Below are 22,693 nucleotides of genomic sequence, written 5' to 3'. Positions count from 1 at the left end.
ACCTCTGAGATTTCTGTGCTCCTCTAAATTTTCATCACTCCACCATTGGTGTCTGTGTCTTCCGCTGCCTAGGCCCCAAACTCTGAAATTCCCACCCTAAACATCTCCACCTCTCTACCTCTCGCTCCTCCTTTAAGTTGCTCCTCAAAACTTACCTCTTTGATCAAGCTTTTGGGCATCTGTCCTAATATCTCTATGTGGCTCGGTGTTCAATTTTGACTTACCATGCTTCTGTGAAATGCCTTTGTTAATGGTGCTATATAAATACAAGTTGTTGTTGAAAAGGATTTATAGACAGAAGAGAAGGCTGTTAAAAAATAGGTTCTTAGGGGTGAAAATTTGGTACCACCCGTTTTGAGGCGCTAATGGCGACGGGCCATTAAATTTTGCATCAAAAACGGTCTGTGTCTGCCGCCGTAAAATTCATCGCAAAAATAATTTTTTTTTAAATCACACTTACTTCATTCCTTCCCTCACTGCTGCTGGTAGAGCTCGGACTGCCAGCCTTCCCAGGCGATCCCATTAGGGTGCGCTACAGGGCATTACGGGTCCTCAGAAAACCAATTTCAAAATGGTGTCACCAGGGGCGTTGCAGAACAGCTCGCCTCTCCCGGACAGTACTGCTCCGTACACCCGCTAAACCAGCACCGAATGTCCTGGCGGGGTGCCAGAAGCTGGCCGCCCGCCCGGAAATGATTTTTTCCGCCATTACTGCAACTCCGGGATGCAAACAGAGGCAGCAACAGACTATTGTGGACTAGGTCTCAGTTGGGCTGTTTTGTCTAATTCTGGGCACCACACTTCAGGAAGGATGTCAAGGAACTGGTGAGGGTGCAGAAGAAATTTCTAGAATGGTAACAGGAAGAGGGACTTCAGTTATGTGAAGAGACTGGAGAAACTGGGGTCCTTCTCCTTAGAGTAGAGAAGGTTAGGGAGAGATTTGATAGAATTGTTCAAACTCATGAAGAGTTTTGATAAGAGTAAATAAGGAAAAACTATTTCCAGTGTTACTGAACTAATAATCCAGAGGCCTGGACTAATAATCCGGAGACATGAGTTCAAATCCCACCACGGCAGCTGGGGAATTTAAATTCAGTTAATTAACTAAATCTGGAATAAAAAGCTACTATCAGTAATGGTGAGCATGACACTACCGGATTGTTGTAAAAACCTATCTGGTTCACTAATGTCCTTTAGGGAAGGAAATTTGCCGTCCTTTCCTAGTCTGGCCTATATGTGATTTCAGACCCACAGCAATGTAGTTGACTCTTAACTGCCCTCTGAAATGGCCTAGCAAGCCATTGATGTAACAAACCACTGCAAGAAACAATATTAACAGTAAAACCGGACAGACCACCCGGCATCAACCTCGACATTAGCTTCAGACATGACAATGGCACAACCTGCCCAGTCGACCCTGCAAAGTCCTCCTCACTAACATCTGTGCCAAAATTGGGAGAGCTGTCCCACAGACTAGTCAAGCAACAGCCTGACATAGTCATACTAACAGAATGGGAGCATCATCACCTCCAAGTTCCCCTCCAAGTCACACACCATCCTGACTTGTAAATATATCTCCGTTCCTTCATAGTCGCTGGGTCAGAATCCAGGAACTCCCTCTCTAACGATATTGTGGGAGTACCTTCACCATGCAGACTGCAGCGATTCAAGAAGGCGGCTCACCACCACCTTCTCAAGGGCATTTAGGATGGCAGTAATTGCTTGCCTTGCCAGCGACGCCCACGTCCCAGGAACAAATTTTAAAAAGGGTCGGTAATCAAAGGGCACAGATTTAAGGTCATTAGCAAAAGAACCAGATGTGACATGAGGAAACATTTTTTTTACACAGTGAGTTGTTGTGATCTCGAATGCACTGCCTGAAAGTGTGTTGGAAGCTGATTCAATAGTAACATTCAAAAAGGAATTGGATAAATATTTGAAGGGGAAAAAAAAATTACAGGGCCATGCGGAAAGAGCAGGAAATGGGATTAATTGGATAGCTCTGCCAAAGAACTGGCACAGGCATGATGGGCCAAATGGCATCCTTCTGTGTTGTATGATTCTATGATTCTATTAGATTAGATACTCCAGAGGAAGGATTGATCATCATGGTGGCCTGTGTCACTGACAATATGTGAGCCTTTGTTTTAATTTGCAGTTCCTTCTACCCTATCTGTAGCACAAACCCAAGCTCATTTGCTGCTCTGTTGTTGATACATGCTCAATGCAAAGTCTGCAGAAAAATCCCAGAGCTAATCTATGGGCCAAATGTACTTGTAAAACATTGCACATCCAAGACACTGATTACCATTGTGAAAGTATGCTACTATATTATTACCTGTCACTGGAAGATAATGGTTGAAGTGTTTTTTCCCAACACAAAGAGGGAAGTGATGGACAATAGATGATTATAAAATATAATTAGAGCAAAAATGCTCTTTGACATTTATAATCCTGAATGTATGAGAGGCAAAAGCCAAGCTATCTTATGCATTGTTCTCTGAAGTACTGATTAAACTAATAGAAAGTAATTTGTTTCAAACTCAAATAAAAATATATTTTGTGTTGGTGAAGTGATGGGCAGGCTGTGAATGGAGCCTCTTTGAGTAACTTCATGGGGGCCCTCACAAAATTCTACAGCCGGCTCTGCTTTCACTAAATGAGAGACGGAGCAGAAGGAGACAGCAGTTTGGTTGCTACTGCAATTGTGAATAATAAATGAATATCTTGAAAATAAAATATGTAAGATTCAAAAAGACTGTGTGGGCATTTCCAGATATAATCCACAGGAACCGAAGAATATTCCAGGAAATAAAAAAATAAGCTGGGGAAGCCCCACACTGGATTCTTGTAGACAATAATGCAGAAAAACAATTTTGTAAATGTCTTTCAGATTAGGGAAGGTGCTTGCGTGTGTGGTGGATCATTGTATGGATTTAAAGGGATTAATATTTGAGTAGAGGATCGTAAGAATGGGGCATGAAATAAGATGGAACACTGACAAAGCTTACCTATACACTTAGCTGGTGTACGGTAGTGCAACTGGACTAGTAATCCTGCAGTCCTGAGTTAATAATCCATTAAGAACGTGAGTTCAAATCTTACTATGATAGTTTGAAATTTGAATTCAGTTTAAAAAAAAATCTGGAAATAAAAAGCTGGCATCAGTAAAACTAACCAGGTAGTTGTCAGATTATTATAAAAACCAACTGGTTCATGAAAGTCCTTTAGAAAAGGAAACATGCTTAACATATCTAGTCTGGTCCACATGTTACACGAATGTGACACCCACACTAACATGATTGACTCTTAACTGTCTCCTCAAGTGGACTAGCAAGCCACGCAGTTGTATTAAACTGCTACAACGTTACAAGGAGAAGGCCCACCACCACATTCTCAGGTATTAAATTGCTATTTAATAAATGTAATGTACAATTACTCAAAAAAGAAAAATAGGCACAAAGATTAAAAACTCAAATAATGTAGTTGGTGCAGCATATATTGGACTTATGGTAACAGCCACAATTCTAAATCTAAAACACAGAAACATTGGGCCCAAGTTTCGAGCCACGCCTAGAACGGCGCAGTCCCGACCTGGATGCCCGTTTTTCGCGCCACAAAATGCGCCTAATAAAAACCTCCAGATTCTCCAGCTCCCTGCAGGTCCTCTGGCCCTCGGCGCAGCGCAGCAGGAGCAGTAGGGGGCGGAGCCAGGTCCCTGCGCTGAAAACAGTGCCGGGACCTCTGCACATGCGCTACAGTGGGCGCACATGTGCAGTAGCTCCTGGCGCCCAAAACTGTGGGAGGGGCTGAAGCATGCAGCCCCTAGCCCTGGCCGAATGGCCTCACTGGGGCTGTGTGAATAAGGCTCCTCCCACGGCCAGCTCCTGCTTCCTCCTGACCCGACTCAACTCCCGCTTCCCCCCCCCGCTGCCTCCGGACTGGACCCGACCCGACTCCCGCTTCCATCCCCGGCTCCTGGACCGGACCTGACCACGCCCTGACACCGACCCCGACTCCCGCTTCCCCCGCGCCCCCCCCCCCCCCCGCTGGACCGGACCCGACCCCGCCCCCGACCCGACTCCCACTTCCCCCCCCCCCCCCCCGCCGCCCCCGGACTGGACCTGACCCCACTCCCGCTTCCCCCCCACCCCCACCCGCCCCAGGACCGGACCCGACCCCGACCCGACTTCCGCTTCCCCCCACCCCCCCCCCCGCAGGTCCGGACCCGAACCCGACCCCGACCCCGACCCAACTCCCGCTTCCCCCCCCCCCCCCGCTGGACCGGACCCGACCCCAACCCCGATCCCGACCCGACTCCTGCTTCCCCACCCCCCCCTGGACTGGACCCGACTCCGACCCGACTCCCGCTCCCCCCCCCCGCTGGACCGGACCCGACCCCGACCCCGATCCCGACCCGACTCCTGCTTCCCCACCCCCCCCTGGACTGGACCCTACCCCGACCCCGACCCGACTCCCGCTTCCCCCCCCCGCTGGACCGGACCCGACCCCGACCCCGATCCCGACCCGACTCCTGCTTCCCCACCCCCCCCTGGACTGGACCCGACCCCGACCCCGACCCGACTCCCGCTTACCCCCCCCCCCCCCCCCGCAGGACCGGACCTGACCCCGACCCCGATCCCGACCCGACTCCCGAATCCCCCCCCCCGCCGGACCGGACCCGACCCGACCCCCCGGACTGGACCCGACCCTACCCGACTCCCGCTTCCCGCCCCCCGCCTCCGGACCGGACCCGACACCGACACCGACCCGACTCCCGCTTCCCCCCCCTCCGCCCCCCGCCCCCGGACTGGATCCGACCTGACCTTCCTCCCCCCGACCTGACCTCCCTCCCCCCGACCTAACCTCCCTCTCCCTCCCTCCCCCCGCCCCGAACCGAACCGACATCCATCCCACCACCTCCCCCCCCGACCCGCGCTCCCCCCGACCCGACCCAACGCCACCTACCTGTAAATCTGGTGCTGGGGACGAGCCCTGCCCGAAGTCTCGGGCCCAGCCCGTTCAGCCTCCCTCCCCCTTCTTCTCCCCCCCCCCTCCTTCTCCTTCCTCCCCCATCTCCTCTCCCCCCATCTCCTTTTCCCCATCTCCTTCCCCCTTCTCCCCCTTCCCCCTTCTCCCCCTTCTCTCCCCCTTCTCCCCCCCTCCCCCCCTTCTCCCCCTCCCCCCTTCTCCCCCCTCCCCTTCTCCCCCCTCCCCCCTCCCCCTTCTCACCCTCCCCCTTCTCCGATCCCTCCCCCATTCCTCCCCCTTCTTCCCGTCCCTCCCCCTTCTCCCCATCCCTCCCCCATCCCTCCCTCTGCTCCCCCTCTCTCTTCCTCTAGCCCCTCCTCCCCCTCCCCTCGCTGTCAGAAACACAGATGTATTTATAATTTATTATTGATGATGGCTCTTTATTTGTAAAATTGAAGTGTTTAATGTTTGTAAACTTCCCTTTAAACCCCCCCCCCCATTCCCTACGCCTGATTTGTAACCTATGCCTGATTTTCTGAAGTGTAGACAAGGTTTTTTCGAGCATACAAAAATCTTCACTTACTCCATTCTAAGTTAGTGTAAGTAAGTTTTCACTGACGAAACTTTGAAAACAGGCGTAAGTGGCCGGACACGCCCCCTTTTGAAAAAAAAATTCTGTTCCAAAGTGAAACTGTTCTAACTGACTAGAACTGGAGCGAACTAAATGGCGAGAATTCCGATTTCTAAGATACTCCGTTGTACACCAGTAGCTCCTAAAAATCAGGAGCAAATCATGTCAAAACTTGGGGCTATAGAAACATAGAAAATAGGTGCAGGATAGGCCATTCGGTCCTTCGAGCCTGCAACACCATTCAATAAGATCATGGCAGATCATTCACCTCAGTACCCCTTTCCTGCTTTCTCTCCATACCCCTTGATCCCTTTAGCCATCAGGGCCATATCTAAATTCCTCTTGAATATATCCAATGAACTGGCATCAACAACTCCCTGCGGTAGAGAATTCCACAGGTTAACAACTCTGAGTGAAGAAGTTTCTCCTCATCTCAGTCTTAAATGGCTTACCCCTTATCCTTAGATTGTGTCCACTGGTTCTGGACTTCCCAACATCGGGAACATTCTTCCTGCATCTAACCTGTCCAGTCCCGTCAGAATTTTATATGTTTCTATGAGATCCTCTCTCATCCTTCTAAACTCCAGTGAATACAGACCCAGTTGATCCAGTCTCTCCTCATATGTCAGTCCTGCCATCCCTGGAATCAGTCTGGTGAACCTTCGCTGCACTCCCTCAATATCAAGAACGTCCTTCCTCAGATTAGGAGACCAAAGCTGAACACAATATTCCAGGTGAGGCTTCACCAAGGTCCTGTACAACTGCATTAAGACCTCCCTGCTCCTATACTCAAATCCCCTAGCTATGAAGGCCAACATGCCATTTGCCTTCTTCACCGCCTGCTGTACCTTCTTGCCAACTTTCAATGACTGATATACCGTGACACCCAGGTCTTGTTACTCCTCCCCTTTTCCTAATCTGCCCCCATTCAGATAATATTCTGCCTTCCTGTTTTTGCCCCCAAAGTGGATAACCTCACATTTATCCACATTATACTGCATCTGCCAGGCATTTGCCCACTCACCTAACCAGTCCAAGTCACCCTGCAGCCTCTTAGCATCCTCCTCACAGCTCACACCGCCACCCAGCTTAGTGTCATCTGCAAACTTGGAGATATTACATTCAATTCCTTCAACTAAATCATTGATGTATATTGTAAATAGCTGGGGTCTCAGCACTGAGCCCTGCGGCACCCCACTAGTCACTGCCTGCCATTCTGAAAATGACCCGTTTATCCCGACTCTCTGCTTCCTGTCTGCCAACCAGTTCTCTATCCACGTCAGTACATTACCCACAATACCATGTGCTTTAATTTTGCACACCAATCTCTTGTGTGGGATCTTGTCAAAAGCCTTTTGAAAGTCCAAATACACCACATCCACTGGTTCTCCCTTGTCCACTCTACTAGTTACATCCTCAAAAAATTCCAGAAGATTTGTCAAGCATGATTTCCCTTTCATAAATGCATGCTGACTTGGACCGATCCTGTCACTGCTTTCCAAATGATCTGCTATTTCATCTTTAATAATTGATTCCAACATTTTCCCCACTACTGATGTCAGGCTGACCGGTCTATAATTCCCTGTTTTCTCTCTCCCTCCTTTTTTAAAAAGTGGTGTTACATTAGCTACCCTCCAGTCCATAGGAACTGATCCAGAGTTGATAGACTGTTGGAAAATGATCACCAATGCATCCACTATTTCTAAGGCCACTTCCTTAAGTACTCTGGGATGCAGACTATCAGGCCCTGGGGATTTATCGGCCTTCAATCCCATCAATTTCCCTAACACAATTTCCCGACTAATAAGGATTTCCTTCAGTTCCTCCTCGCTAGACCCTCGGTCCCCTGGTATTTCCGGAAGGTTATATGTGTCTTCCTTCGTGAAGACAGAACTAAAGTATTTGTTCAACTGGTCTGCCATTTCTTTGTTCCCCATTATAAATTCACCTGATTCTGACTGCAAGGGACCTACGTTTGTCTCCACTAATCTTTTTCTCTTCACATATTTATAGAAGCTTTTGCAGTCAGTTTTTATGTTCCCAGCAAGCTTCCTCTCATACTCTATTTTGCCCCTCCCAATTAAACCCTTTGTCCTCCTCTGCTGAATTCTAACATTCTCCCAGTCCTCAGGTTTGCTACTTTTTCTGGCCAATTTATATGCCTGGTCCTTGGATTTAACAATGTTGCGATAATGACATTTACAAATTAATTAATTTCAGTTGATGAAATATACACTGGTTTCTTTTCCCTGTTGAATAGAATGTATATTACGAATATAATGTGGATTTTTTTCAGGATATATATGACAGATATATCTTTTTCTGTCCCGAAGTTTGTAATATTATTGAAACATTAGACATTTTTTTTATTTACATCGTATTTACAGCACGGAAACAGGCCATTTGGCCCAAATGGTCAATGCCGGTGTTTATGCTCCACAAGAGCTTCCTCCCACTTTACTTCATCGAACCCATCACTTCTATTCCTTTCTCCCTTTATCCAGCTTCCCCTTAAATGCACTAATGCTATTCACCTCAACTACTTCTTGTGGTAGCAGGGTCCGCATTCTAACCACTCTTTGGGTAAAGAAGTTTCTCCTGAATTACCTATTTGATTTATTAATGACTATAATATTTCGATGACTTCTGGTTCTGGTGAACCCCGCAAGTGGAAACATCTTCTCTAATATTATAAAAGGGTTTGATAGGATAGACATAAAGACCGCTATCAGGTCACCCCTCAGTCTCCTCTTTTCTCTAGCACTACCCAGACTGTTCAATCTTTTCTGATAGGTAATAGCCTCTCAGTTCTGATATTATCCTCGTATAATGTATGCAACTGTGGTATGCTCACAGGTTTATAGAGCTGTTGCTCACAACTTGAGCCTGCTCTGGGAAATCCCCTCTGTGCCTTTCAATTCTGTGTGGAGGGGATTCCAGTACGGGCACACTCTCCACGTTGCTATCCTCGTCTGCCATCCGGACAAGCCATGGCGCACCATCTTGCTGATCGGAGGAGGCGGGGTCCCCAATGGAGTGCTCTCTATGCGAGAGTCCTCCCTCTATTTATTGGGGACTTGGCCTGGAGGACGTTGCATAGAGAAGTCCCATGCAATAAGTTTTTAACTCGGTTCACGGGCTCCCAGGCCGCTTGCAATTTCCACGTTTTTATTGAATGTGCGAAGTTGCAGCCCCTCTTCCAATATTTGAAGGGGCTGCTGCTCAAATTCTGGTTGCACTTCAGTCCCACACTCCTGATCTTTGGGCACCCTGTGCGTAGGGGAGCGGGCAGGTTGGATGGCCTCCTCGTAGGACTGCTCCTGGGCATGGCCAAGGGGGCCATCAGCCGGTCCAGGCAGCGGGCGGTCGAGGTTGTCGTTCAGCCCGACTGCCTGCCTCTCTTCCGCGCTTACATCCCGGCCAGGGTGTCCTTGGAGATGGAGCACGCGAGAGGCGGGCGCCGGAGGGACTGGAGTGCATCATCACCCCCGGTAACCAAATTTTAATTTGATCGTAATGTTCAAAGTTTAATTTGTTTAAGTTTGCCGGTTTTAGTGCCTCCCCACCTTTTAGCCAGGAGGCACTTAAAAAATTTGTGTTTTCGTACCCTCAAAAAAAAACAAGGGGGCACTTGAAAAATTTTTGGAGTGCGCCTCCCCCTTTAATCAGGGATTCACTTGATTTGTTACAACTCAAAATAGTTGTAGACCTGTTGTTCACAACTTGAGCCAACTCTGTGAAATCCCCTCCGTGCCTTTCAGTTCTGCACGGAGGGCTTTCCTGTACAGGCTGCTCTTGCACACTCTCCACTTTGCAACCTCGTCTGCCATCCGGACACGCCATCTTGCCGTCCGGAGGATGCGGGGGTCCCCAATGGAGTGCTCTCTACGCGGGAGTCCTCCCCTTATTTATTGGGAACTTGGCCTGGAGGGTGTTGCACTGAGCAGTCCCTTGCAATAAGTTTTTAACTCGGTTCACGGGCTCCCAGACCGCTTGCAATTTCTGCGGTCTAGCGGAGTCCGTGTTCCACGTTTTTATTGAATGTACAAAGTTGCAGCCCCTCTTCCAATACTTGAAGGGGCTGCTCCTCAAATTCTGCTTACACTTCAGTTCCACACACCTGATCTTTGGGCACCCTGTGCGGAGGGGAGCGGGTGGATCAGAAGGCCTCCTCATAGGACTGCTCCTGGACATGGCCAAGGGGGCCGTCAGCTGGTCCAAGCAGCCGGCGGTCAAGGGGGTCATTCAGCCCGACTACCTGCCTCTCTTCCGCGGTTACATACGAGCCAGGGTGTCCCTGGAGATGGAGCACATGGTGTCCACCAGTACGCTCGCGGCCTTCTGTGAGAGGTGGGCGCCGGAGGGACCGGAGTGCATCGTTACCCCCGGCAACCAAATTTTAATTTGATTTTATATGTCTAAAGTTAATTTGTTTATTGTGCCGGTTTTAGTGCCCCACACCACCCCCCCCCCCCGCCCCACACACACTTTTAGCTAGGGGGCACTTGTATAATTTGTGTTTTTAGTGCACTCAAAAAAAAAACCTCAAAAAAGAAAAATCAAGGGGGCACTTGTTTGAAAGTGTATGGAGTGTCCCCCCAACAGGGGGCACTTTATTTAATCATTATTTTGTTCACAACAAAATATTTGTAGAGCTGTTGCTCACAACTTGAGCCTCCTCTGGGAAATCCCCTCCGTGCCTTTCAGTTCTGCGTAGAGGGGATTCCTGTACGGGCTGTTATTGCACACTCTCCACTTTGCCATCCTTGTCTGCCATCTGGACACGCCATGGCACACCATCTTGCCGTCTGGAGGAGACGGGGATCCCCAATGGAGTGTTCTCTACGCGAGAGTCCTCCCTCTATTTATTGGGGACTTGGCCTGGAGGGTGTTGCACGGAGTAGTCCCGTGCAATAAGTTTTTAAGTCGGTTCACGGGCTCCCAGGCCGCCTGCAATTTCTGCGGTCTGGAAGAGTCCGTGTTCCACGTTTTTATTGAATGTGCGAGGTTGCAGCCCTTCTTCCAATATTTGAAGGGGCTGCTCCTCAAATTCTGATTGCACTTCAGTCCCACACTCCTGATTTTTGGGCACCCTGTGCTGAAGGGGGCGGGCAGGTTGGATGGCTTCCTCTTAGGACTGCTCCTGGGCATGGCCAAGGGGGCCATCAGCCGATCCAGGCAGCAGGCGGTCGAGGGGGTCGTTCAGCCCGACTACCTGCCTCTCTTCCGTGGTTACATCTGAGCCAGGGTGTCCCTGGAGCAGGAGCACGTGGTGTCCACCGGTACACTCGCGGCCTTCCACGAGAGGTGGACGCCGGAGGGACTCCATCACCCCCGGCAACCAAATTTTAATTTGATTGTAATATCTAAAATATCATTTGTTTATGTTACATATGTACTAACTTGATAGACTGAATACTGTAAATTAACATAGGTACAAACCTGGCTCTGCTTTTTTAGGGCCCAAAGTGAATACATAACATGATGGCTTGCCTGTTATGCCTGGGCCGTACACATGTGCATACAGCCCAATGACCTCTGACAGTGGTGCCACCTAGTGGCTAGTAACCCCAAGCATACATTCATGACAATATCCCCCTTTAAGATATTAGTAACAGTCTTTTTACAAATTGAGACGCTCCGGGACTTTCCGCTCCTCAGTTGATCATCTCAGTTCAACTCCAGCCTTGGGCGAGCGTTCTGAGTCTGTTATGATTGGGGGCTGGGTAGCCGATCTGATGGGAGTGGCAACGACCATGTCAGGGATTGAAAGTCCAGTTTCATTGATGACAGCAGAGTGCTCTGATGACTGAGGGTAGGTTGGTTGGTCATTGATTGTGTATTCCTCAAATTGTTCCGGTTCATCCGTGTGCCGCAGCTTTATCTGATCAACATGTTTCCTTCATGTCTGCCCATTCTTGAGCTTGACGATAAACACTCTGTTACCCTCCTTGGCCATAACAGTACCGGCGATCCACTTGGGACCTTGACCATAATTTAGTACATACACAGGATCGTTAACAGAAATGTCGCGTGACACAGCAGCGCGATCATGATACCACTGCTGGCTTTGACGTCTGTATTCAACATGATCGTTCAAGTCAGGGTGGACAAGAGAGAGCTTGGTCTTGAGACCTCTCTTCATCAATAGTTCAGCAGGGGGGACCCCAGTAAGTGTGTGGGGTCTTGTCCTGTAACTAAGCAATATGCACGACAATCGAGTCTGCAGTGAACCTTGAGTTACATGTTTCATAATCTGCTTGATGGTTTGGACAGCACGCTTTGCTTGACCATTAGATGCGGGTTTGAATGGTGCTGACCTCACATGTTTGATACCATTGAGTTTCATGAACTCTTGAAACTCCAGACTAGTGAAGCAAGGTCCGTTGTTGCTTACAACGATGTCGGGCAGACCATGAGTGGCAAACATGACACGAAGGCTCTCAATGGTAGCTGTGGATGTACTGGATGACATGATTATAAACTCTATCCACTTGGAATATGCATCCACCAAAACTAAAAACATCTTTCCCAGGAAGGGACCTGCAAAGTCGATGTGGATCCTGAACCATGATTTAGATGGCCACGACCACAGACTCAGCGGCGATTCCGCTGGTGCTTTATTTAGCCGCATGCAAGTGTTGCACTGATGCACACATAATTCCAGATCAGAGTCAATTCCAGGCCACCATAGATGGGACCTGGCAATGGCTTTCATCATGACAATAGCGGGATGAGTGCTGCATAGATCATGTACAAATTTCTCTCTGCCTTTCTTAGGCATAACAACACGATTACCCCACAGTAAACAATCTGACTGAATGTATCTTTGCGACAGTTGTAAGGTTTGGTCTCATCACCCATTTGCTTGGGTATGGCAAACCAATCACCACTAAGGACACAACATTTCACAGCCGATAATATCGGGTCCTGGCTGGTCCAGCTCTTAACTTGTTGAGCCATGACAGGGGTTCCTTTACTCTCAAAAGCATCCATAACAAACAGTAGATCTACAAGTTGTGGCGTCTCCACCTCTGGTGTGGGCAACGGCAGACGGCTCAGTGCATCGGCACAATTCTCAGTGCCAGACCTATGATGAATGACATAATCATAAGCGGATAATGTCAGCGCCCACCTCTGGATGCGGGACGATGCATTGATATTGATACCTTTGTTTTCCGAAAACAATGAAATGAGTGGCTTATGATCTGTTTCCAGTTCAAACCGAAGACCAAACAGGTACTGATGCATCTTTTTAACCCCATACACACAGGCTAATGCTTCTTTTTCTACCTTGCTGTAGGCTCTTTCCGCCTTTGACAAACTTTTAGAAGCATACGCAACAGGTTGTAGTTTACCCGACTCATTAGTTTGTTGGAACATGCAACCAACTACATATGACGAAGCATCACAGGCCAATACTAGATGCTGACACGGATCATAATGTACCAGCGGCTTGTTAGAGCAAAGCAGATTAGCAGCTTTCTCAAAAGCTCTATCTTGAGACGCACCCCAGACCCAGTTGTCGCCTTTTCTTAACAGCATGTGCAGTGGCTCAAATGAAGTGCTCAATCGAGACAGGAAATTACCGAAGTAGTTGAGTAGACCAAGGAAAAAACGCAGCTCCGTCACATTCTGAGGCTTGGATGCATTTTTGATGGCCTTGGTTTTCGAGTCCATAGGCCTGATACCGTCAGCAGCAATCTTCCTCCCCAGGAATTCGACTTCCGGTGCCATGAAGATACACTTCGAATGTTTCAGCCTGAGTCCCACTTTGTCCAGATGATGTAGGTTGTTCAGATGTTCAGCGGTGTCACGACCTGTGACCAGGATGTCATCTTGCAACACGACGGTTCTAGGGACAGACTTCAGTAGACTCTCATGTTCCTCTGAAATATGACTGCAGTCGAATGAATTCCGAAAGGACATCTGTTGTAGATAAACAGTCCTTTATGAGTGTTGATGCACGTAAGTTTCTTCGATGTCTCGACCAGCTCCTGTGTCATGTAGGCCAATGTCAGATCCAGTTTAGTGAACGACTTCCCCCTGGCTAGCACTGCAAACAGGTCATCAGCCTTCGGTAACACATATTGATCCTGTTTCGAAACTCAGTTGATCGTAACCTTGTAGTCTCCACAAATCCTGACAGTGCTATCACTCTTCAACACAGGAACAATGGGGCTGGCCCATTCGTTAAATTTGACCGGTGATATGACCCCTTCATGCTGGAGTCTGTCCAGTTCGATTTCGACCTTCTCCCTGATCATGTACGAAACCACCCGAGCTTTATGATGGATGGGTCTTGCATCCGAGTCCACATGGATCTGCACCTTGGCTCCCGTGAAATTGCCGATCCCTGGTTCAAACAGTGAGGGGAACTTGCTCAGCACTTGAGCACACGGACTATCATTCTCTGACGACAACACTTTGATATCGTTCCAATTCCATTTGATTTTTTCTAGCCAATTCCTGCCGAACAGCGTTGGACCATTGCCTGGAACAATCCATAACGATAAATCATGAACTGCACCATCATACAACACCTTGACTATTGCACTGTTAATCACTGTTATGAGTTCTTTAGTGTACGTACGCAACTTGGCATTGACTAGACTCAGCTTAGGCCTCACAGCCTAAGTATCCCACAGCTTGTCGAATGTCCTCTGGCTCATTATTGATTGACTCGCACCTGTGTCCAATTCCATCGGTACCGGCACACCATTAAGTTTTACATTAATCATTCTCTCTTTGTTAGGAACGAATACAGTCCATACATTTCCTCCTCTGGTATCTCGGATTGCATATCCGGATCTGAACTATACTGGTTATCATCCTCCACGTGGTGTGTCGCAGCACTCTTACTCAGTTGTGGACACATGTGCTGGAGATGCCCCAGTCTCGAGCAGCCTTTACAAATGTTCTGTTTAAACTGACACTGATGAGGCCGATGATTGCCCCCACAATGCCAACACGGTGAAATTGGATTCATTCTCGTTGGCGGACTTTGAACAGCCACAGGTTTCGCATATGCAATCGAGTAGGCCCTGCCAAATGCAGCTCTGCCAAACGACGATACAATCTTGTTTATAGTACTTGCCGAGTTCCGATTTTTTGCTGATATCTGCTTTTAGTTTTTGTCCGTCGTCATGCAAGCCTGGGCAATCGTGATGACTGTAAAGTCCTGTCCCCTCAGTACAGATTCACACGAGGCATGTAGTGAAGTCAAGGTCACTCTGGACATGCACCTTTATTTCACATCTCTGGAATGCTGCACTTGCCTGAGACCTGCCCTTATATACCTGTCTCTTGCAAGTGCACCCCTGGTGGTAAGGTAAGCTGGTGGTTACAGGTCATATCTTATTACAGTCATGTATAGCATGTTCGGATACCGTTATATATAATAATGTAAGATAAATGACATCACCCTCCCCCAAGGTCTTATTGCTTTATAGGTTCAGTCTCTCAGGTGGTCTACGCTCTCACGTGGAGCGTCTGAGTTGAGGTTCAGTTGTTTGCCTTGGTGTCTGTTTTTCTTTGGGTGTGGTTGCTGGAATCTCGCCTGGGCTGTCTGTTTTGATTGGTGTTGACTCGCCTGGGCTGTCTGTTGGGATTGCCCTTTCCTCAGGTTGTTCCCTCTGTCTGTCCACCAGGTGTGGTGCGAGTTCCACATTGTAGTCTGCCTCTGGTTCCGCAGTGTTGTTGGTAAATCTGCTTTTGACTTGGTCTACATACCTCCGGCAGGTTTTGCCATTGTCCATTTGTACTACCAGTAGCCTGTTTCCTTCCTTGCCTGTTACTGTCCCTGCAAGCCATTTGGGACCCCTGCCATAGTTTAGTACAAACACTTTGTCCCCTATCTCATTCCATCTCCCCCTCGAATTTCTGTCATGGTACTCAGTCAGCTTACGGCACTTTGCCTCAATAATTTCGTGCATGTCTGGGAGGATTAATGAGAGCCTTGTTTTTAAAGTCCTTTTCATCAACAGTTGCGCGGGGGGGATCCCAGTCAATGAGTGCGGACGAGATCTGTATGCCAGCAGCAGTCGCGACAGGCGACCCTGCAGTGTGGGACCTTGGATTTTAAGCATGCCTTGTTTAATGATTTGCACTGCTCTCTCCAACTGGTCGTTGGAGGCCGGCTTGAACGGTGCCGTCTTGACGTGATTTATGCCGTGGTCAATTATAAAGTCTTGGAATTCTGCGCTGGAGAAGCACGGACCATTGTCACTGACAAATATGTCAGGGATTCCGTGCGTTGCAAATATGGTTGCGAGGCTCTCCACAGTGGTGGAGGTTGTGCTCGAGTTTAAAATGGTGCATTCGATCCACTTTGAAAATGCATCTACAACTACGAGGAACATTTTTGCCCATGAATGCGCCCGCATAGTCTACGTGCACCCGCGACCACGGTTTGGTAGGCCAGGGCCAGGGGCTCAGTGGAGCCTCCCTGGGGGCATTGCTGAGTTGGCCACAAATGGTGCACCTTTGGACACAGAGCTCCAAGTCCGTGTCAATACCAGGCCACCAGACGTGGGAGCTGGCTATGGCCTTCATGAGAATGATCCCCGGGTGCTCGCGGTGGAGCTCCCGGACAAATGCCTTTCTGCCTCTCAGAGGCATAACTACTCGGCTGCCCCACATCAGGCAGACTGCTTGTAGTGATAGCTCATGCATGCGCCTGCGAAAGGGTTTTAATTCCTCGGGGCAGGCATCGTGAGCCTCTGCCCAGTCACTGGTTAGGACACATCTTTTTACTAAGGATAACGTGAGGTCGCTGGCTGTCCAGGCTCTGATTTGGCGAGCCGTCATGGGCGAACCTGTGGACTCAAAGGCATTGATTGCCATGACTATCTCACAGTCCTGTTCGTCAGACCCTTCCGTGGTCGCCAGGGGTAGTCTGCTGAGCGCGTCGGCACAGTTGTCTGTGCCTGGTCTGTGCCTTATGGTATAGTCGTAGGACGCCAACATGAGTGCCCACCGTTGAATTTGCACCAAGGCGTTGGCGTTTATTGCCTTGCTCTCGGATAGGAGGGACGTGAGGGGCTTGTGTTCGGTTTCTAACGTGAACTTGGCCCCTAAAAGGTATTGATGCATCTTTTTGGCACCGTACACGCACGCGAGCGCCTCCTTCTCTACAATTCCGTACCCGCGCTCCGCCCGCGAAAGTGACCTGGAGGCATAAGCTATGGGTTGTAATTTGCCCGCAGTATTTAATTTGTTTATTGTGTCGGTTTTATTGCCCCCTCCCCCCTTTAGCCAGAGTGCACTTGTATAATTTGTGCGTTGCTATCCTCAAAAAAAACAAGTGGGCACTTGTTTGAAAGTTTCTGTTTTATTGCACCCGCCCCCCCCGCCTTTACTCAGAGGGCATTTGAGTTAACGATTTATGTTTTACAGATTACAACAAAATAGTTGGAGAGCTGTTGCTCACAACTTGAGCCTCCCCTGGGAAATCCCCTCTGTGCATTTCAGTTCTTTGTGGAGGGGATTCCTGTACAGGCTGCTTTGGCACATTCTACACTTTTCCATCCTTGTCTGCTATCCGGATACGCCATGGCGCACCATCTTGCGGTCTGGAGGATGCAAGGGTCCCCAATGGATTGCTCTCTATGCAGGAATCCTCCCTTTATTTATTGGGGACTTGTTGGGGGCATTCCCATGCAATCGTTTTTTGTATAAGGTTGCTGCCCCTATTCCATTATTTGAAGGAGCTGCCCCTCAAATTCTGGTTGCACTTCAGTCCCACGCTCCTACTCTTTGGGCACCCTGTGCGGAGGGGAGCGGGCAGGTCGGAAGACCTCCTCACAGGACTACTCCTGGGCATGGCCAAGGTGGCCATTAACCAGTCCAAGCAGCGGGTGGTCGAGGGGGTCATTCAGCCCGACTGCCTGCCTCTCTTCCGCAGATACATCCGAGCCAGGGTGTCCCTGGAGATTGGAGCACGCGGTGTCCACCGGTACGCTCGCGGCCTTCCGCGAGAAGTGGGCACCGGAGGGACTGGAGTGCATCATCACCCCCGGCAACCAAATTTTAATTTGAATTAAGTTAACTGTCAAAAGTTTAATTTGTTTACTGTATTGGTTTTAATGCCCCCCTTTAATAAGGGGATACTTAATTTATGGTTTCAACTTAAAATATTTGTAGAGCTGTTGATCACAACTTGAGCCTCCTCTGGGAAATCCCCTCCGTGTCTTTCATTTCTGTGTGGAGGGGATTCCTGTACGGGCTGCTCTTGCACATTCTCCACTTTGCCATCCTCGTCTGCCATCCAGACACGTCATGGCGCACCATCTTGCCATCCGGAAGAGGCCCGGGTCCCCAGTGGAGTACTCTCTATGCGAGATACCTCCCTTTATTTATTGGGGACATGGCCTGGAGGATGTTGCATGGGGCATTCCCATGCAATTGTTTTTTGTCATTCACGGACTCCCAGGCCGCCTGCAATATCTACGGTCTGGAAGAGTCCGTTTTCCATGTTTATGTGGAGTGTGTCAGGTTGCAGCCTCTGTTTCAATATTTGAAGGGTCTGCTTCTCAAATTCTGGTCGCACTTCAGTCCCACTCTCCTGATCTTTGGCCGTCCTGTGCAGAGGGGAGTGGGCAGGTCAGAAGGCCTCCTTGTAGAACTGCTCTTGGGCAAGGCCAAGGTGGTCATTAACCGATCCAGGCAACGGGTGGTCAAGGGAGTCGTTTAGGCCGACAGCCTGCCACTCTTCCGCGGTTATGTTCGAGCTAGGATGTCCCTGGAGATGGAGCACCGGTACGCTCGTGGCCTTCCGCGAGAGATGGTGGATGAACTAGTGTGCAGTTGTGCGACTCTGCGAGGAGGAAGAGAAGCTGCCTGCACTTTTACATGGGTGCTTGAAGAAAGGTGGAGAGCAAGAGCTGCCACTTCACTGCTGCTACGGAGTTGGAAAAATAAGCATCTTCAGGTGAGTCCCCTCAGTGGACCAAACAGTCCCATCACTGTGCTTGGCCCCAACACACCACCGGCGAACGCGAGGCATTGCATGCCCGAGCCCAAGCCCTTGACCACAGCCACTCCTGTGGATGGTTTGATGCCCACAGTCGGGCTCGGGCATGGGAAAGAAACATAGAAGGATGGAGCGGAGGCAGAGGCCTCGGCAGAAATGAAGTCCCCGTGCTTCCGCGTCCCTCCAAACACAAAAAGAGGCGGCACTCCGGGGAAATGGAGGAGTACTGGGGTCCCTCCGTGCAGAAGGCATTGGTGCCTGGCGCGGGTCCCGCGCCCCCCACCACCGGTCCCAACGTGGGCCATGGGCAGGAGTCGTCTGTCCAGCCTGAGCCTCCCAGGGATGGGGAAGAAGCCCTTCCTGTTGCGGGGGCTACGGAGCCGTGAAGGACAAAGGAGGCAATCGTTGCTAATGTCCTGGGGATTGAGGTCGGCCTCGCCCGAGCCCTCCCAGTCAAACCTTAACATCGCCCAGGAACCGCTCAACCTGGCGGAGGATCTTTCCCAACAACTACCACCCGCTGGGTCGGAGGGTGGTGGCGGAGAGGATGAGGACCCCCTATCTCCACCCCTGATGTTGGTGCCGGGTGTGTTGGAGGAACTGGAGAGGTTCTTTCGGCCCGGTTTCTCCATGTACCCCAGTGCCGGGGGCGGAGCGGGTCCCCTGTCCGCTGCTGCTTCCTGACCCGGCGCCCCAGGAGGAGCCCAGGGATAACGCCTCTGCCGTCGATCCTGGGGTTGGGATCATGACAGGGGTAGGGCCAGATGGTGTGGCCAGGCTGTTCACCGCACCTGTTGGTTGACGGACTGGCTGCTAGCGGTGACCTCCCGGAGGAGGACGGGGGACTCCTTGGTGGGCACGGGAAAGGATTAAGATTCTATTGCCAGTGAGGCGGTGGATCTCCTCATGCCTGCTGCTGAGTCCCCACTCATTCCTGCCAAGGAACTTCGGGATTTTAAGGCAGAATGCCAGGGTCACCGCAATAAAGTCCAGCTGGCCCTGGACAAATGGCGTGATCATCAGGTCCATCCGCGCTGCCATCAAAATCATGGGTGAGGACAGGGACTTATCCAAAAAAGACAATCTTGAGCTGCACGAGCTCAAAACGTTCCTCACTGGATTGCTAAGGAAGTGGAGGTCATCACACAACTCTTCTCCCTCCCCACAGTGAGGTTAATTAGAGGTTGCACTATGCTCTTGTCATGAAGATAACCATAGCCAGCCTGAACATCAACGGTGGCAGAGAGGCACCACAGATTTAATAATTTTTCGCTCCGACAGGAGGGGAAATATGTGGTGTGCTTTCTGCAAGAAACACACACCGTTCCAAGAGACGAGGCCACGTGGTTCCTGGAATGGCAAGGAGAGGTCCGCATGGGATTGATGGGATTGAAGGCCGATAAATCCCCAGGGCCTGATGGACTGCATCACAGAGTACTTAAGGAGGTGGCCGTGGAAATAGTGGATGCATTGACAGTCATTTTCCAACATTCCATTGACTCTGGATCAGTGCCTATGGAGTGGAGGGTAGCCAATGTAACCCCACTTTTAAAAAAAGGAGGGAGAGAGATAACAGGGAATTATAGACCGGTCAGCCTGACATCGGTAGTGGGTAAAATGATGGAATCAATTATTAAGGATGTCATAGCAGTGCATTTGGAAAGAGGTGACATGATAGGTCCAAGTCAGCATGGATTTGTGAAAGGGAAATCATGCTTGACAAATCTTCTGGAATTTTTTGAGGATGTTTCCAGTAGAGTGGACAAGGGAGAACCAGTTGATGTGGTATATTTGGACTTTCAGAAGGCTTTCGACAAGGTCCCACACAAGAGATTAATGTGCAAAGTTAAAGCACATGGGATTGGGGGTAGTGTGCTGGCATGGATTGAGAACTGGTTGTCAGACAGGAAGCAAAGAGTAGGAGTAAATGGGGACTTTTCAGAATGGCAGGCAGTGACTAGTAGGGTACCGCAAGGTTCTGTGCTAGGGCTCCAGCTGTTTACACTGTACATTAATGATTTAGATGAGGGGATTAAATGTAGTATCTCCAAATTTGCGGATGACACTAAGTTGGGTGACAGTGTGAGCTGCGAGGAGGATGCTATGAGGCTGCAGAGCAACTTGGATAGGTTAAGTGAGTGGGCAAATGCATGGCAGATGAAGTATAATGTGGATAAATGTGAGGTTATCCACTTTGGTGGTAAAAACAGAGAGACAGACTATTATCTGAATGCTGACAGATTAGGAAAAGGGGAGGTGCAAAGAGACCTGGGTGTCATGGTACATCAGTCATTGAAGGTTGGCATGCAGGTACAGCAGGCGGTTAAGAAAGCAAATGGCATGTTGGCCTTCATAGCGAGGGGATTTGAGTACAGGGGCAGGGAGGTGTTACTACAGTTGTATAGGGCATTGGTGAGGCCTCCCCTGGAGTATTGTGTACAGTTTTGGTCTCCTAACCTGAGGAAGGACATTCTTGCTATTGAGGGAGTGCAGCGAAGGTTCACCAGACTGATTCCCGGGATGGCGGGACTGACCTATCAAGAAAGACTGGATCAACTGGGCTTGTATTCACTGGAGTTCAGAAAAATGAGAGGGGACCTCATAGAAACGTTTAAAATTCTGACGGGGTTAGACAGGTTAGATGCAGGAAGAATGTTCCCAATGTTGGGGAAGTCCAGAACCAGGGGACACAGTCTAAGGATAAGGGGTAAGCCATTTAGGACCGAGATGAGGAGGAATTTCTTCACCCAGAGAGTGGTGAACCTGTGGAATTCTCTACCACAGAAAGTTGTTGAGGCCAATTCACGAAATATATTCAAAAAGGAGTTAGATGAAGTCCTTACTACTAGGGGGATCAAGGGGTATGGTGAGAAAGCAGGAATGGGGTACTGAAGTTGAATGTTCAGCCATGAACTCATTGAATGGCGGTGCAGGCTAGAAGGGCCGAATGGTCTACTCCTGCACCTATTTTCAATGTTTCTATGAGCCACCTCACCGTCACTTCTTGTGGGGTGGATAACTTGCTGGCCCCACATTTTGAGCCGGAGATCTTGGGGATCAAGGAGCCTGTGCCAGGCCGCTTGCTCCATGTCACTGTTCATCTGGGGGATGTAGCGCTCCATTTAGTAAACGTGTACGCCCCTCAGCCCAGTGCGCAGCTTCTTTGAAGAAGTGTCCACTCTTTTCGGCTCCATCGATGTCGGTGACTGCATTGTCCTCGGGAGGGAGTTTTACTGCACCCGTGAGGCGAGGGACCGCTGCGGTGCCCCGCAGAGCATGACATAGAAATATAGAAACATAGAAAATAGATGCAGGAGTAGGCCATTCGGCCCTTCGAGCCTGCACCACCATTCAATAAGATAATGGCTGATCATTCACCTCAGCACCCCTTTCCTGCTTTCTCTCTATATCCTTTGATCCCTTTAGCAGTCAGGGCCATATCTAACTCCCTCTTGAATATATCAAATGAACTGGCATCAACAACTCTCTGTGGTAGAGAATTCCACAGGTTAACAACTCTCTGAGTGAAGAAGTTTCTCCTCATCTTGGTCCTAAATGGCTTACCCCTTATCCTTAGACTGTGATCCCTGGTTCTGGACTTCCCCAAAATTGGGAACATTCTTCCTGCATCTAACCTGTCCAGTCCCGTCAGAATTTTATATGTTTCTATGAGATCCCCTCTCATTTTTCTAAACTCCAGTGAATACAGGCCCAGTTGATCCAGTCTCTCCTCATATGTCAGTCCTGCCATCCCGGGAATCAGTCTGGTGAACCTTCGCTGCACTCATTCAATAGCAAGAACGTCCTTCCTCAGATTAGGAGACCAAAACTGAACACAATATTCCAGGTGAGGCCTCACCAAGGCCCTGTACACTGCATTAAGACTCCCTGCTCCTATACTCAAATCCCCTAGCTATGAAGACCAACATGCCATTTGCCTTCTTCACCGCCTGCTGTACCTGCATGCCAACTTTCAATGACTGATATACCATGACACCCAGATCTCGTTGCACCTCCCCTTTTCCTAATCTGCCGCTATTCAGATAATATTTTGCCTTCCTGTTTTTGCCATCAAAGTGGATAATCTCACATTTATCCACATTACACTGCATCTGCCA

This window comes from Pristiophorus japonicus, chromosome 5 (genome assembly GCF_044704955.1).
Source record: "Pristiophorus japonicus isolate sPriJap1 chromosome 5, sPriJap1.hap1, whole genome shotgun sequence".
NCBI lineage: Eukaryota > Metazoa > Chordata > Chondrichthyes > Pristiophoridae > Pristiophorus > Pristiophorus japonicus.
Note: the sequence above shows the minus strand (reverse complement) of the source record.